Source organism: Dasypus novemcinctus, chromosome 16 (genome assembly GCF_030445035.2).
Source record: "Dasypus novemcinctus isolate mDasNov1 chromosome 16, mDasNov1.1.hap2, whole genome shotgun sequence".
Lineage (NCBI taxonomy): Eukaryota > Metazoa > Chordata > Mammalia > Cingulata > Dasypodidae > Dasypus > Dasypus novemcinctus.
This window is the reverse complement of record NC_080688.1, coordinates 29296282-29314151: the sequence shown is the minus strand read 5'-3', so window position 1 is coordinate 29314151 and position 17870 is coordinate 29296282.

Below are 17870 nucleotides of genomic sequence, written 5' to 3'. Positions count from 1 at the left end.
GAGAAAAGATGCAAATACACAAAATAAGAAATGAGAAAGGCGATATCACCACTGACCCCACAGAAATAAAGACTATCATAAGAGGATACTTTGAAAAACTATATTCCAACAAAAATGACAATTTAGAGGAAATGGACAAATTCCTAGAAATACATAAGCAGCCCATACTGACGAAAGAAGAAATTGATGATCTTAACAAACCAATCACAAGCAAAGAGATAGAATCAGTCATTAAAAATCTCCCAACTAAGAAGAGCCCAGGGCCAGACGGCTTCACAGGTGAATTCTACAAAACATTCTGGAAAGAACTAACACCAATCCTGTTGAAACTATTCCAAAAAATTGAAACAGAAGGAACACTGCCTAATTCCTTCTATGATGCCAACATTACCCTAGTACCAAAGCCAAACAAAGACACCACAAGAAAGGAAAATTACAGACCAATTTCTCTAATGAACCTAGACGCAAAAATACTTAACAAAATACTTGCTAATCGTATTCAACAACACATTAAACGAATTATACACCATGACCAAGTGGGATTTATTCCAGGTATGCAAGGATGGTTCAACATAAGAAAATCAATCAATGTAATACACCATATAAACAGATTGAGAGAAAAAAACCACATGATTATATCTATAGATGCAGAAAAGGCATTTGACAAAATACAGCACCCCTTCCTGATAAAAACACTCCAAAAGATCGGAATACAAGGAAACTTTTTGAACATGATAAAGAGTATATATGAAAAACCTAAAGCCAACATTGTTTACAATGGCGAAATCCTGAAATCCTTCCCTCTAAAATCAGGAACAAGACAAGGATGCCCATTGTCTCCGCTCCTATTTAACATTGTCTTGGAAGTACTGGCTCGAGCACTGAGACAAGAACCAGATATAAAAGGCATTCAAATTGGAAGGGAAGAAGTCAAAATTTCATTATTTGCAGATGACATGATCCTATATATAGAAAACCCTGAGAGATCTACAACAAAGCTCCTAGAACTCATAAATGAGTTTAGCAAAGTCGCAGGTTATAAGATCAATGCGCAAAAATCAGTAGCATTTCTATACACCAATAATGAGCAAGATCAGGAGGAAATCAAGAAACAAATACCATTCACAATAGTAAATAAAAAAATCAAATACTTAGGAATAAATTTAACTAAAGAGGTAAAAAACTTATACATCGAGAACTATACAAGATTGTTCAAGGAAATCAAAGAAGACCTAAATAAATGGAAGAATATTCCCTGTTCATGGATAGGAAGACTGAATATTATTAAGATGTCTATCCTACCAAAACTGATCTATACATTCAATGCAATCCCAATAAAAATCAACACAGCCTTCTTTAAGGAACTAGAAAAACTAACTATGAAATTTATTTGGAATAAAAAGAGGCCCCGAATAGCCAAAGACATATTGAAAAAGAAAAACGAAATAGGAGGAATCACACTTCCTGACTTCAAAACATACTACAAAGCTACAGTAGTGAAAACAGCATGGTACTGGCATAAGGAGAGACACACAGACCAATGGAATCGAATTGAAAGTTCAGATATAGAACCTCATGTATACAGCCATATAATATTCGATAAAGCCACCAAACCCTCACAACTGGGAGAGAATGGCCTATTCAACAAATGGTGCCTGGAGAACTGGATAGCTATATGTAGAAGAATGAAAGAGGATTACCATCTCACACCTTATACAAAGATCAACTCAAGATGGATCAAAGACCTAAATATAAGAGCCAATACCATAAAGACCTTAGAAAGCAGTGTAGGGAAACATCTACAGGACCTTGTAATAGGAAATGGCTTCATGAATATCACACCAAAAGCACGAGCAGCAAAAGAACAAATAGATAAATGGGACTACCTCAAAATTAAAGCCTTCTGCACCTCAAAGGAGTTTGTCAAGAAAGTAAAAAGGGAACCCACACAATGGGAGAAAATATTTGGCAACCATATATCTGATAAGAGACTTATAACTTGCATATATAAAGAACTCATAGATCTCGAAAACAAAAAGATAAACAACCCATTTAAAAAATGGGAAAAAGATTTAAACACTTCTCCAAAGAAGAAATACAAATGGCTAAAAAGCACATGAAAAAATGCTCCAAATCCCTAGCTATCAGGGAAATGCAAATCAAAACTACAATGAGATACCATCTTACTCCCATAAGATTGGCAGCCATGAAAATAACAGTAGAATACAAATGCTGGAGAGGATGTGAAGAAAGGGGAACACTCATCCATTGCTGGTGGGAATGCAGAAGGATCCAACCATTCTGGAGGACAGTTTGGCAGTTTCTCAAAAAATTATCCATAGATTTGCCATATGACCCAGCAATACCACTGCTGGGTATATACCCATCAGATCCGAAAACAAGGACACAAACCGATATATGTACACCAATGTTCATAGCAGCATTGTTCACCATCGCCAAAAGTTGGAATCAATCCAAAAGTCCATCAACAGATGAGTGGATCAATAAAATGTGGTATATACACACAATGGAATACTACTCAGCTGTAAGAACCAATACACTACAATCGCACGTGATAACATGGATGAACCTTGAGAATCTTATGTTGAGTGAAGCAACCCAGGCATTGAAGGACAAATACTATATGACCTCAATGATATGAAATAAGTTAACTGCCTCAGAGAGCTAGAGTCTGGCAAAGTGGCTTACTGGAAATCGGGGGGTGGAGGAAGGCTGTGAGTTAATGTCTGTAGGGGTGGAATCTGTGATGAGCTGGGGGTAAGTATGAGCACAAAGAAGGGACAAAATGGGGGCAAGGGGTTACCTTTGGGTGGGGTTTTCTGGGTTTGAGGGGGGCTGGGGATGGGAAGAGGGGTAATATGGTCCAAGAAATAGGTGGGAGGGAGGGGCAACATACAAACATGGGAGAGTGCCAGAAGTTCATTGAGAACTAAATGTTGAGTAAAACGTATCAAAGTATAAGTAGGAGGGTTACCTGGTTAGGACGCTCAGGGGGTATGGTCTGATGCGGGACAGACTCTGGAGGGAATAGCTGAAGGCTCATTTTGCCAAGGTGGGTTCTACCATTGGGTGGGGTGGACCCATATCCTGGGGAAGACTAATGCCGTCGAATAGAGAGAACTGTATCTCTCGTGAGAAAGGACGGCTCCCAGGGCATTAGATTGGCAGGCGTTGTGGGCCCTAAGGGGAGGGGAAAATGGATGTACAATGGATGGAACAAAGGTAAATAAGGGGGCAAAAGAGGAGTTATGTGAGAGTACACGAGGATGAATATAAAACAGCTAATATTACACCAAAAACATATAGGGGACGACAGACTAATAATGAAAACCATAAGACAAAACATAGGATAACTAAAAAATTTAGGAAACTGTACAACCTAAAGTATGGACCACATAGTAAGCACAAATGTTACCTTGTTTGAAAACTATAGTTTCGGAATCTGTACATCAGTTTCAGGAAATATGATATGAATAAGTTAAAAGATTATTGCTGTGGAAGGGAAAAGGTTTTATGGTGGATCTGGGGAAATACTGTATATTGTATATATGAATTTTGGTGATCTAAGACTCTTCTGAAGCTGGCATTATGTTGGGATTCACTTTACGGGAAGTTTTGGATCACAGAGTGGTTCAACAATGGCAGCAGAGGAATACTGATATGGGATGTTATTGACAGGATATATATGGTTGACAGGGAGTTATACAGGGCATATGCCCAGGGTATATGGTAATGTCTATATATACTCATAGTGGAAACAATTAAAAACAACAGCTGGGGGGGTACTGGGCTCCTGGCCAGGGGGTCACTGTTGTGGGCCCTGGGAGAGCAGCGGCAATCCTCCAGGTGCAACGGCAAGAACCAGGAAGGAAGGAGGGCCCAACAGTGGGCTCTTGATACTAATGGCTACACTTTTGAGCCTATGCACCTCCAATAAGAACAAGGCCTAGAGTAGCATTGTGCCTGGGGGTTTCCTCCTGACAGCCTTCATGTTACTCAAATGTGGCCACTCTCACAGCCAAACTCAGCGTGTAGATGTGATGCATTCCCCCCAGCGTGGGACACGACACCCGGGGATGAGCCTCCCTGGCACCGAGGGATCACTACCACATACCAGCTGAAGAAGCAACTAGAAAATGACCTTGAATTAAAGATTCAATGCGGAACAGCAGAATATACCGGTCTACATATAATAACATGACTTCGGGAAGCGGTTTGACCTAATGTAAGGGGGAAATGGAAAGGAGAAATGAGATTATAAGGCTGTGAGTCTCTAAAAAACAGTCTGGAGGTTGTCAGAAGGAATACCCCTATGTACAACTGAACAGAGTCTAAGAGACAGATAAGGTAGATACAACCCCAGGTATTGGTTCTTTTGAGGGATAAAGAGACCCACGGGTTCTATGGTCATGGCAGAAGGGGTTCACTGCCATGACAGATGGCCCTTCTTTGGAGCTGGTGTTTCTGCGTGATGGAAATGGACTCAGAGGGGATCTCTTTTCACAAGACTTGCATGCTACTTTATTGGAATTGTAGTTGGTGCTGGGTTTAAGATATATGTAGGGGATTTGAATCTCTGGACTGATAATATGACACCCAGGCCTAGCGCCTCAACAGACTTCAGCTCCTACACTTTGACTTATTGGACTTACTCCACTCAGCTAACATGGAGTTGAAGAAGGTCAACCACCACAACATGGAGCCTAGAGTGTCTACAACTAGAAGCGGGAAGAGTGCATCCAGTACCCATGTGCAATCTAAGCCCTCACTTGACATAGGTGTGCAATGGACACAACCAACCCAATGTTCACAGAGAAAATGTGGAATGGGTGTGGGAACGGTAGCCATGGGGGCTGCTGGGTGTGGGGAACGGGAGGAAGAGATGAGATGTGGAGGCGTTTTCGGGACGTGGAGTTGTCCTGGATAGTGCTTCACGGACAATTACGGGACACTGTAGATCCCCCCAGGGCCCACTGGATGGAACGTGAGAGAGTCTGGGCTATGATGTGGACCATTGACTATGGGGTGCAGTGATGCGCAGAGATGAACTTACCAGGTGCAATGGATGTATCACGATGATGGGAGAGAGTGTTGCTGTGGGGGGAGTGGGAGGCGGGGGTGGTGGGGTTGAATGGGACCTCATATATTTTTTTTAATGTAATTAAAAATAATAATAATAAATAAATATTAAAAAAATAAATAAATAAAGATAAAGCAGGAAACAAGGCAAAAAAAAAAAGAATAAATACAAAATAAACAAAATAAGATAAACAAAAACCGATGGTTTTCCTGATTTATCAGTCAATACCCTCACAAAAGAAATCCTAAATTATGCACTTAAGCCAAAAGAAAAGTGATCCTAGATAAAAAGTTTAAGATTCAAAAAGAAAAGTTGTGAAGAAGTATGGGAAAATATATTAGTAAATCTAAGCAAATGCTAATTTATAAAGACACAATAATGTCAATTTTGCAGGGAAATGGGAAGGCAAAAGCAGCAAACAGGCTCAGATTAAAAACAATGAAAAGAAAGAAAAGGGGTGGGGAAAGAAAGACACGTATAAAATGGGTCAAATAGAAACATAACAAAACAGGAAAAATAAATTAAAATACATTAGTAACCTCAATAAATGTAAGTGGACTGAGTGTTCTAATTAAAAGACAAAGATTTTCAGAGTAGATTTTAAAATAGTCAATTATATGCTGTTTCACACCAAACACATAAGGACATAGGATGCAAAGATTGAAAGTTACAAAATGAAAACACTATACCAGGTCATTACTAACCAAAAATATAAGTAGGAACCACCAGAAAGTTGGCATAGCTATATTAATATACAATAAAAGAGCTGAAGCAAAACAAAACAAAAACATTACTAATGATACTCACTTCAAAATGATAAAAAATTCAATTCATCAGGAAGCTATACAATTCTAAAATGGCATGCACCTTATAGCATAGTTACAATCTTTTTTAATTGACAGAACTATAAGGAGAAATTAACAAATAGAAAAATTTAACACACCCCTCCCAGAAATCGTTCAGGCACACAAAACACAAGTAAGGTTCTAGAAGATTTAAACAGCCCAATTAAGTTTAGATGCATGAAATACTATACACAATATAATGCACATTTTTTCAAACACACAGGAATTTATTAAATAACTGATTACCTGCAAGATCATAAAGCAAGCCTCAGAAGCAAAGGGCTGGAATTACAGAAAATATATTCTATGATGGAGATGCAACTGAACTAGGAATGAATAAAACACAACTTTTTAAAATGCCGCATGTTTGGAAATTTTAAAAACTTCCAAATAACTCATGAGCGAAAGAAGGAGCAAAAGTACTATATCAGAACTTTTGGTATGCTGTGGTACTGACAGAGAAATGTATAGCCTTTAATACTTTCATTTATAAGAAAACGGTCAAACTATGGCCCTAAACGTCCAAAATAAGGAGCTAGAAAAAAACTGGACAAGTTAATTCCAAAAGAAGTAGAAGTAAGGAAGAGAATGATGAAGAAAGAAAACAAACAGAAAGGAGAAAATCATCAATGCCAAAGTTAATTCTTTGAAGAAGACAAAACCAACAAACCTCTGACGAAGTTAATCAGGGTCAGAAAGAAATGACAAACAAGAAATATTAGGATGGAAGGGGACTTACCCATAGGTACTTCTGAGATTTAATACTATTTTAAGTCCACTGACTTGAAAAGTTAGATCGAATGATTAATTTTTAAAATATAACTTACTATCCTGATGCTGGAAGAAACATAAATTTGAATATTCTTATAATTAATGGAGTTGACTCAGTAGACAGAAACGGTCTTACAAAGAAACCTCCAGGCTCAACTGACATGACAGTTAATTCAAGGAATAATTAATTACGTGCTTACACAAACTTTTCCAGGGAATAAAAGCTAGTGTAATCTTGATACCAAAACGTGATAATAGTACAAGAAAGGAAGATAACAGAAAAAAAAAATTAAGTGAAATCTTAGCAAACTAAACCAAGCAGTACTTTAAAAAGATCATGGCCTGGATGGATTTATCTCAGGAATACAAGGTTAGTTTAACATTAGGATTCAAAGACACAACCATATTAGGAGTTCGAAGGCAGAAAATCATATCACCATCTCAACAGATGGGGCAAAGAATTCAATAAAGCTTCTTTCCATGATAGAAAGTTCTGCAAATGTTTCATAACTTTATAAAGGGCATTTACAAAAAACAAAACAATAACAAAAAACTATAGCAAGCCTTATTCTTAATAATAATATTGAAAAGATTTCCTTTGCAATCAATAACCGGGCAAAGATGGCCTCTATCACACATACCACATGATACAGGAAAGTCCAGTGAATATAATAATAACATGTATGTTTGGAAAGGAAAATACAAAATACATTATTTACAGATGATATAATTGACAAAGAAATTCCAAAATAATCTAAAGAAAGGGTTGATACTAATAAGTGTAGGAAGGTTGCTGGATACAAAATCATATATAAAAGTTAATTGCATTTCTATATATAAGCAACAATCAGTTGGAAAATGAAATTTTTAAAAGTATGCCATTTATAATGGCACAATTAAAACACTTTGCATTAAATCTAATAAACTATGTATAAGCAATATAAGGAGAAAATCATAAAACTTCATTGAAAAACATTAATAAACAACCTAAATAAATGAAGAATTTTTTTCCCGAAAACAGTGGACTAAGGATGGGTTATTCAATAAAAGGTGTTAGGGATAACAGGTTATCCACACTGACAAAGATGAAATTGTATCCCTATCTCATCAAACAGAGAAAAAATTAACACATGGATTAAAGACTAAAATGTGAAAGGTGAAACCATACAATGTTGAGAAAAAAAGATATGGAAAATTATCTTTTTATGGCTTTGAGTAGGGAAAGTCTTACCAGAAATTCTTATACAAGACATAAACTATAAAGAAATGATTGATACATTTGACTGCATTAAAAATAAGAACTTATGTTTATGGAAAAATATCAAAAGGGGAGTGAGAATGCCAATCATAAACTGTAGAAAGAAATGTGTCATACACATAATAGTCAAAAAATTATTATTCAGAATGCTCACCTCCTGCCCAAAAAGATGAGCTAAAGACATGAATAAGTATTTCACAGAAAAGGAAACACAAAAAGATCACAGTCAAATGAAAAGATACTCAACCTTGTTATTAATCAGGGTTACTGGAATTAATATCGCAATAAAATGTTATTTCTCATCCATCAGACTGGCAAAAAAATTAAAACCCAAATAGCAAGAATCGGTGATGCTTTGGAGTAAAAGAAACTTTTGCAAATTGTGATGGGAGTATACATATGTATAATCATTTTGGAAAACTGTTTGGCATTGCCTGGTTAAAGAGAACATAGGCATACCCAAGCTCCCACAATTCCGCTCCAGGAAAAGGGTCATAGGGGCAGGGATCAGGCTAGCATGATGACTGAGTGACTGAATGGTGAATGAATGAATACATCCGTAACACGCATAAATAATAAGCAAAGCCAATAAATTCTGGACGTTATCCGATGACCAACAACAGGAGGAACAGATAAATTTTGGATTACTATATATCAGAAACTGCATAAACTTTCGCTTTACCCAATAGCATGGATGATCTTAAAAACATAATGGTGATAAAAGTAAATTCATAGAGGAATAACTTCAGTGTAATTGCACTTTTATGAGTTCAAGAGAACAAAACTAGAGACATAAATGCATAGGTGTAAAATTAAAAAGAAAAGTAAGTAGTTAGGGGTTGGTGTATGCCCAGGAGACCTGAATCTCTGGACTATCCATGTGCCAGCTGGGGCCTGAGCCTCAGGAGAGTTGCAACGCCTACTCTCCAGTTCATTAGACTTACCCAGGTCAGCTAACAAGGAGGTGAGGATGGTCAACCACCACACCAAGGAACCGAGAGAGTTTACAACGCAGGAGAATCCCATCCATCAGCCATATGGGATCTAAGCCCCCTTTCAATTTAAAGGTGGAGTGGGCATCGCCATCTCAGGGTCCTCAGGATGGAGGAATAAAATACGGATTAGAGTGGACTTCCTGGTATTCTACTATAGAATTATTGTTGACTCTAAGCAATGGAAGAAATTATATCATTGATGTGGAGACAGTGGCCACGGGGGTTGCTGAAGGCAGGGAGAGGGAAAAAGAGGGGCATTTTCGGGACTAGGAATTATCCTGAATGATATTGCAGGAACAGATGCTGGATGTTATATATCCTGCCATAACCCACAGAAGGGACTGGGGGAGAGTGTAAACTCCAATGTAAACTATAATCCATGCGGTGCAGCAGTGCTCAAAAATGTATTCACCAAATGCAATAAATGTGCTACAATGATGAAAGGTTGTTGATGTGGGAGGAGTGGGGTGGGAGATTATATGGGAACCTCTTATATTTTTTAATGTAACATTTTTTGTGATCCATGTATCTTCAAATAAAAAACGTTAAAAAAAAAAACCCAGGTGTACGCTGCTTAAAGGGCCATCTATAAAAGATAAAGGCATGAATAAATTGAAAATAAAGGATTGAACGAAAAGACCTTTTTGAATTTCTATTCTCTGCCAAGTTTGATGTTAGATCCTTTACCTCATTTCATTTTAATTTTCACAACCCTAAAAATGCAGGTCATGTTCTCATTTTATAGATAAGTAAACTAAATTCTAGAGGTTAAATAACTTACCTCTGTCCAGGCGGCCACGGACAGAGATGAGCGTCAAAGCCAGTTCTCTTTCCACAAACCACAGCGACGGTCCCAGGCCACAGCCGGGCTGCCTCTGAATTCCCAGGGGCGAGGGGAGAAAGGCCGGGGTCACCTCGGGTGCGTCCTGAAGATTCTCGGTCCTACAGGTGCCTGGGCTATGGCGGCGCACGTGGAATTTAGACCAACTGCCTCGAGAAGTGCTGGGCTAGTCGCTAGCAGGGCAGGCATGGAAGGCAAATTACCAAAGGGCCTTTGGAGGAAGGAAGGAAGCAGCCGCTGCAGCTGCAGGAGGGCTGCTGGAGCAGACACAAGGGCAGGCGAAAGAGATTTACAGGCTTCTCTTCCTGGGGAGAGGGCCTCTGACTTTGTGGTCTCAGGAATCCTTTTACAGTCTTCAGAATTACTGAGGCCCCTCAAGAGTTTTTATATATCATTTACTTTATCAGACCTTAAGACTGAGTCATTTTTTAAACCCAAGAATACAAAAGAACACGTTCTACTCCAGGTGTAGTCTAACATTTTTAGAGTAAAGTTTGGTAATAGGTATAAAGTCAATAAAATGCCTACCTTTTGATTCATGAATTCTTTCAGGGACCAAGCATAAGGATTAAGGAACAATTTGACGACCACAAATATAAATGCGTGTGTCTGTGTGTGTGAGATCCCAATACAATTTCAAAACATTTCCCTCCTCATCACCACCATTCTTCAAGAAAACATGAAATATTACAACAAGGGACAGCTCTAGTATCTTCTAGCTGGCACTACAGAGTAAAATGTTTAGACTTAGTTCTGACTCCACCACTTAGAGAAATTATTAAACTCCTCTAACCTCAATATCCACATCTGTAAAATGGGAATAAGTCAGGAACCTACTTTAAAAGGGAGTTATAACTATAAAATGAGATTACCCATGTCAGGTACTTAGCATAGTCCGTGGCATATGGTAAATGCTCAATAAACGTTAGATACGTTTGTTGCATTGTACAAGCATTCAATTGTACGAACAGTTAAAATGGAATAGAATTACATTTATTTATTTGAAAATGCATTCATGAGTGAAAGGTTTACAGGACAGCATAAACAGCCTGTTTTCATTTTTGTAAAGAACAAAATTTATAAAGGAATTCTTCGAAGTTATTAGCAGTGAAGACAACAGAAAATTTTAAATTTTTTTCCCTTTGTGCTTCTGCATCTTCTCATTTTTCCACAGTCGCTATGACCTGGGTAATGAAATGTGCTCCTCCGGAGCAGTGAAGTGCCACGGCCGACACTAGAGGGCGCAGGAGGCCTCTTGTAAGCAGATGATGAAGGTTCCATCCGCAGTGGAGCGCTTGGCTATTTGTCCATCAGTTGTAACAAATGTCCACAAACAGTCCACTGCCCGCAGAAGGAAAAGAATGGTAGTTTTCCACCAAAAACAAACACAAGCCTGCACGTTAGAATCACCCGGGGAGCACTTAAAAGCAACTGGCGTTGAGACCCCACCCCAGTCTGTTTAAATCAGACTCTCTGGGAGGGTGTCCAGGTTTCGGCACTTTTTTAAAAACTTCCCAAACGATTCAGAAGTGCAGCCAGGGTCGAGAATTCCTAATCCCTAAGGACACTGAAGCCGACCTGGCTGCAGATGCCCTGCAGGATGGAAGGCATACGGTGGCAGGTCCCGTATCACAAAGCCCCTGGCTGGCCCTGGGGGCCCCGGGGTCTGCTCTCCCACTCCCCAGCAGGCGCTCCGTTCCTCCTCTCCCTGCCCCTCCTAGCCTTGCCCGGGAGGAGGCCTGGGTCCCTATCCCCTCCGCCCAGTTGGGACCTCAAGGAGGTCTGGAAGGAGAGGCTGAGCAATGCTCCCGGCCGTTCACAGCCAAGCTGGTTTGTACAGATATTCCAGGCAGTGGGTTCCTGCCCAACGCCGAGGCTTCTATACCACACCGTATCTAGAAGATTCTCCACGGTTAGGATGAAGCACCCTGCTTACAGGTTGCAAGGCAGCCAGCTCCCAACGAGCCTGGGAGCCAGAAGAGGGCCTGGAGGCAGGGCTGGAGGGAGCTTTGCCTCTCATTTCTTACCGCTAGCGATTTGGGGCTAGCAGGCTGGGTTAGAGGACTCCCCAACAGGCCACCAAGCAAGAAAGAAAGAGAAATGCCGTGGAGAAGGGAAGCGGGGCTGGGCGTCTCTGCAGCTCTTTCTGCCTAACCACCCTTGACCTCCTGGTCTGCTCCTTGCCATCTTCATCATTTGCACAGTCTTTTCTGCCCCAGCAAGGACTCCTATTCAGGTTTTCCTCGTACCGCACTGTCTTCTTCTCCCCAGATCCCTGAAATGCAGTCATCATTACAAAATAGGAAATCCTAATATCTTCAAGAGCTAGGTAGGCCTGCGTCAGGTTCGGGGCTGGCATATGGGCCTGTGCTCTAACAGCCCAGTTTTTCCAGCTCATCGGGGCTGTTTGTGATGATGATAATCGCAGCTGAGAGGTGCTGCTGACACCATTATTTCTTGAAAGAGACTGAAGGACCCGGCATCTTCATGTTCAGAAAGCATCGCGTTTTGTTATCTCAGTTCTTTGATGTTGCCAGGAGTCACTGAACTGCAGGAAGCCGAGAGGAAATTCATATTTCACAGAAAATCCCTTTTTTTTTAGCTCCACAAAGGAGGAGCATAGCGTTGGGGCAGGACTGTCTGCTTACACACGGGACAAATGGAGAAGTCGGCAGGGTCGACCACCACAAAGCCTCCGCCGGGACGGCGCGCCCCACAGCTAAGCCCTTTTCACTGCTTACCTTTAAATAAAGGGCTCCGTGTGTTTGTAATTCATTGCGCAAGAAACCGAGTTTTAAGCTGCAGCCAGGTTGCACAAGTTCTCTGTGATGCAAACACAGTTACAGCATCGTCTTCACGGGTCTGATGAATTGCTGCCAACTTTTAATTGGAACCTACACGTGAAGAAAAGAGGTTCTCTTTTGGACTGTCTATAAATAATCACAACACAGTGGAAAAGGAGCAGCTATAGAAACAGTTTCAGCAAAGAATAACTTCCCTTGGAGGCCCGTCAAGCCCTTTTTCTTTCCTTTCTCCCTCTTTTCTCTTCACTCCCCACCCCCCACCATCAACTCTTCCCACCGGTTCATACCCCTGCTTCCTTGTGCCTAAAATTATCTCCAAAACTCGATTTTTAATTGTGCCGTGTTATTTGTTCACTTCTGGTTTTCTTCAAAATTCAGCCATAGTAGTGTCTGTCTTGGTGTTCAAAAGTGCTGGGATGTGCTGTTTAAAAACTTGATTTTCAGTAACAAGTTGGTTTAGGTTCTTCAGGTCTACGGGCAGGAGCATTCCCAGGCATGGAGATTGCTAACCAGATGTGCCTGACCTGCTCGGGGTCATGAACTGTGCCCACGTGTTATTTATCTCAACGGTGAACTCTTGCAGCCACGGCCACGTCAGGTCTCTAAGGGCTCTACCTGTTGTTGTGATGTCAACGGGGTTAAGACTGGCTCCTCAGACTACATACCTCAGCACATTTGGAGAGCCTGAGGACTTGAGAACAATGAAAAGATGTCCATTAAAACACTTCAAAACCTTCAGGCAGAGAGAGGGATCTTAACTTCCAGCAAAGTCTGGGCTTCCATCTCACAGCTTGAATGTTTGAAGAGCTCACCACTGGCCAGCTGAAGACTTTTTGCTAGAGCCCGCACGATGGGGTCCTGAGACTCACCGCTGTCTGTCGGGAAGGCAGTGAAGGATGTGTGTGCACAGCCTCACCTCAGGCTCTGTCGTCTGGGAGTCGCCGAGGCTGATTCTTTTCCAACCAAAGGCTAGACCAGAGAGTCCCTCCTCCCAAGCATAACAAAGATACAGACAGCATTCAGAGGGACACCCGCACTCAGGCAGGCAGAGCTCCATGCGAACACTTCCTGGGCAACGAACAACAGACGGTGGGCTTTTTGCACTGTTATTAGAAGCAAGAATTTACTGGAAGAAACACATCTTTCGAGCAGTAAATCGATGCGGGGATATTATTTTTTGCAGTCCGTATTTGGAAATGTTGTAGACCCAAAGACAAGGTGCTTTTTGCAATTTGTAACAAGACCTTCGTGGGGGGGGGGGCTCATTCCAACCTAGAACGGGCACGGAAAACAGCTGATGGGAGCTGGACGATCATCCATCAATGGGATCATTATCTAGGTCCCATCCCGAGAAAACAATTTACCTAGCCACAGAGAGTTTAAAGTTTCACCTATTTTTTTCGGTGGTGTTTATACTGAAATTTTACTGCCTGACACTTTTACGCCTGTAGATGTTAAGTCTAACCATACTTAGGTAAACTGTAAAGTCTATTTAATTCTCATGTTATGGAGTAACAACAATCATTTTCAGTTGTTTTATTGTCTTTATAAACACCCCACGTCAAAGGACTCCCTTGGGTGCTGCTGTAAGTGTGTGGTGTGAGGAGACGTGAACATTTTGGTGTCTGGGATCAGAAGGTTGAAGTCAGCAGAGGATTTCACTGAAGGCTGCTAGCAGAACCGACTTCTCTCTGGTTATGCTCCAGGTTTGCAAACCCAGGATCCTGGATCTCAGTGGGACTGCAGTGAGGCGAGGCTTCTTACTCTTGAAGGAGGGAGGCAGGTATGAACTGCAAAACCCTGAAATCCCTTTAGCGCCCTGGCCATTCAAGGAAGACTGGGATGAGAATAAGCCTTGGGATGAAGGCGCTTCTGTTGTCAGCCCACCCTGCCCGCCTTTCACGCTATACCCTCCCTGACTGTCCTCCCACCCCGAGGATATACACACGTCCAGTTTTGTCGTTGGTGTTGTTGCCCACACACAGTGACCTCTGTCCTCCTCCACACCCAGTCTCTCGTCTGAGCCCTTGGAAACAAAGGAGCCCATATTTGCAAGATGCAGGCCAGGCTTAACGGTGGGACCTGGGGACGTGCGTCTCAACCTCAAGCGTGCATCAGTGACCTTGAATGTCACACAGATTTCCCGGCCCCACCACCAGGGCTTCTGATGCAAGAAATGCCCCCAAATCGGCATTTCTAACAAATTCCCCAGTTAGGCTGATGCTGCCGGTCCAGGTCCCATGTTTTGAAAGCCATTCATCGAAGGCTCTGGAACAAGAGGAATAGAGATCATCTCTTCTTAGTCTTCTGGTTCCAGCCCTAACCACCTTTGCTCATCACAGCAGATAAAGTAGACTTTTTTTTTAAAAGCCATATCTATACTTTAAGTTAGACTTCCACAGAAAAGGACACTCTCTTAGGAGGGTATCAGAAGAGGGTACTTTGCAGTGATTAAATATGTCTGGAAGCCAGCCCTAGCTGATAAGATATTCTAGAAAATTCTATTTAGCAAGAGCTCCTCTCCAAAGTAAATAGGAACCAGCATGCTACCTAAATCTCCTTCCTTTCTTTGCTTTTCTTCATGTATGAGTATATCCCTAAAAACCCCATAAGGAAATGAAAGTATGTACCTACCACAGTGATTTATAAGCTAAAGATGATAATTAAATTCACAAAGGGTCTCTACCTCTCATATTAGAAGCATTTAACTTACATGGAGCCACTGAAACAAAGGACTAGTAGAGGTAAAATCCTGTTACAACTTAACTGCAGAGACTGCTCATACTATTTTATTCTGCAAGATTTTCATTATATCAGTTGCTGAGTGACCATCGCTTGTGACCCAGAAGTGTGTCTGTGTTTGTGTGTGTGTGTGTGTGTGTGTGAATGCAGGAGGGTGATGGCCCACGAAACTCTGGTAATCGGGCATCTCCTGTGCCTTCCTGTATGAGTTTCAGGTCTTCGGGTGGCAAGTGCAATTGCCAACTCTAGCAAACAGGCAAAAATAAAACTAAAGCAAATGTGGATGCCACGACAACAGGTCTACCAGCCCAGGGAGTGAACACGCGACTGGCCAAGGTTGGGTCAGGCATCACCCTGGGTCTACTTGCTATGGCCGGGAGCCCAAAGCCACGTGCTGTGAGTACAGACCCAGGCGGCCCCGCAGCCAGGGTGTTTTAAGTGGTAAGTCAGAGTCTGCCCTAAGTGGTATTTACTCCACTCCTTTTCATGTCACACCCCAAGACTCCCAAGATAATCCTTGATGTATAAGAAGTCCCCTCCCACGTCATCAGCCCTCATACAGTGCTCTCCTGGGGGCAGCGCCCCATGCTTCAAATTTACCACCTCTATTTTCGCCTCTTCAATCATAACTCCCTTTCCTAATGCTCAGGTATTCATAGGAATGCATCTGGCTTAATTAACTCATACAGAGGAATGAATAAGTGAGAACCCTTTGCTTAATATAGTTTTTAAGGGTGTCATGCTATTAAGTCAAAAAAAGAATGTCTAGTCATGAAATCTCAGGACAAATTTTGGGGGGAGATGAGAGAATGTAAACATTCACTCGCTGCCAAGCTATACCACCCACTATGTATGCCATCTGCTCTGATCAGGGATTCTACATAGACTTGTTTCTATACTTTTCAGCTGACAGAATACAAGGTAATGGGGAGTGGGTGTAGTTCAGTGGTTGAGCACCTGCTTCACATATCCGGATCCTGGGTTCAATCCCTGCTACCTCCTAAAAAAAGTACAAGGTAACACAGTTTTTACTGTAATTGGATTTGTTTTGTATCACTACAATTACTGAACAAAGAGTGGGAGGATTAAAATAGACCAACACCTAGATACAGCTTTCATCTACTAACTGTAGTTTCCATTTGAGATGGCATCGCATCTTCATTACTATATAACTCTTACCCACACCACTCTTCCTTCTTTGAATGTTAACCAACTGCTTTTAAACTTTAAAAAAAATTAAAAGGGATTTTCTTCTAAGAAAACTATTTTTAAACTGTTGATTCATTTTGTGTGTTATGATTGAGGCCCAGAAGTACATAGTTCTTGCTAGTATCCTCAAAACTGTTCTTGAAAAACTTGGACTTCTTCTAGTTTGTAATTACTATTGGAAAAAATAACCAAAACTGTATGTCTTAAGGAGAGGAAAATAAAAACTTGGTACAAATTCTTAAACTCAGTTTTTAGTTGGTTTGAAGTAAATATTATCTTCATGGTCACGAATTAATACTATGTTGCTTTTGTAAAACTGGAACCCCTTCTATGTATGAGAATTAGAATAGGCCAGGAGACCCATTTGCAGAAGGCAGAAGCACAGCAGCCACCGTCACTCTCGGAAGTGATGTGGGGACAGACAGTGCAGAGATGCCAGCATGTTCTGGTTTGTTGTCTGTTTCCTCCATGCCACATCCAGCTCTTCTTCCCAATTGCTAACTGTACTGTCCAACAGTCGCTCCAGGTTGTTGCCAACAGTCTCAGAGAAGGCAGTATCGGTACAGAGACACAGCTTCCCATAGATTTCCCTAAAAGCCTTCTCAGCCCTGTTTTTGGCGGCTGGTCGTGCCTGGCTTCTCAGATTTGTTGGCAACTTCTCTGATCTTCCGGTTTACCTCCCTAGGACTTCACTTCCCTCAGCTCTTGTGACTTTTAAACTGTGTCAACTTGGTTAGGCTGGACCTATTTTTCTCAGACTAGACTTCCCTGTATGATTCTGAGAGTTGCCCAAAAGACCAATTTGCAGAAGGAGGAAGCAAAATAGCAGTTACTACTCTTGGAAGGTCCTTGGGTTGGATCAGGTTATAGCAGACACAGAGAGGCCAGTGGGCTCCGGCTTGTCTTTGCTCACCTCCATTCAATGTGCAGCCCTTCTTCCTAGTGACCGTGTGGAAGGAACAAAAACGTCCACAGGCTAACCCCAGACATATGGTGGCAGATCCAGGGGTGGGAGCTACACAAAAGTACAGCTTCCCACGGTTGCCCCTTGAGTCTCCCTTTTGAAGGCCCCCTGTGATGGCTGGATGTGGCTTCTCGTGTTGGTGACTTCTTTCCTGGATCTTCTCTTCCTCCTACCTCTCCTCCAAGCATGCAAGTTCTAAGTCCTATACTAAATCCCTTGTTCCATAACTCATGATGCTTCTACCTTCTGGCTGATTAAAACCAGATGAAGGAATTTCTAAATAGCGAGTGATTGAGAGAAGAGTGCGTTCTCCAAGAAGTCTAAATAATTGCTGATGAAT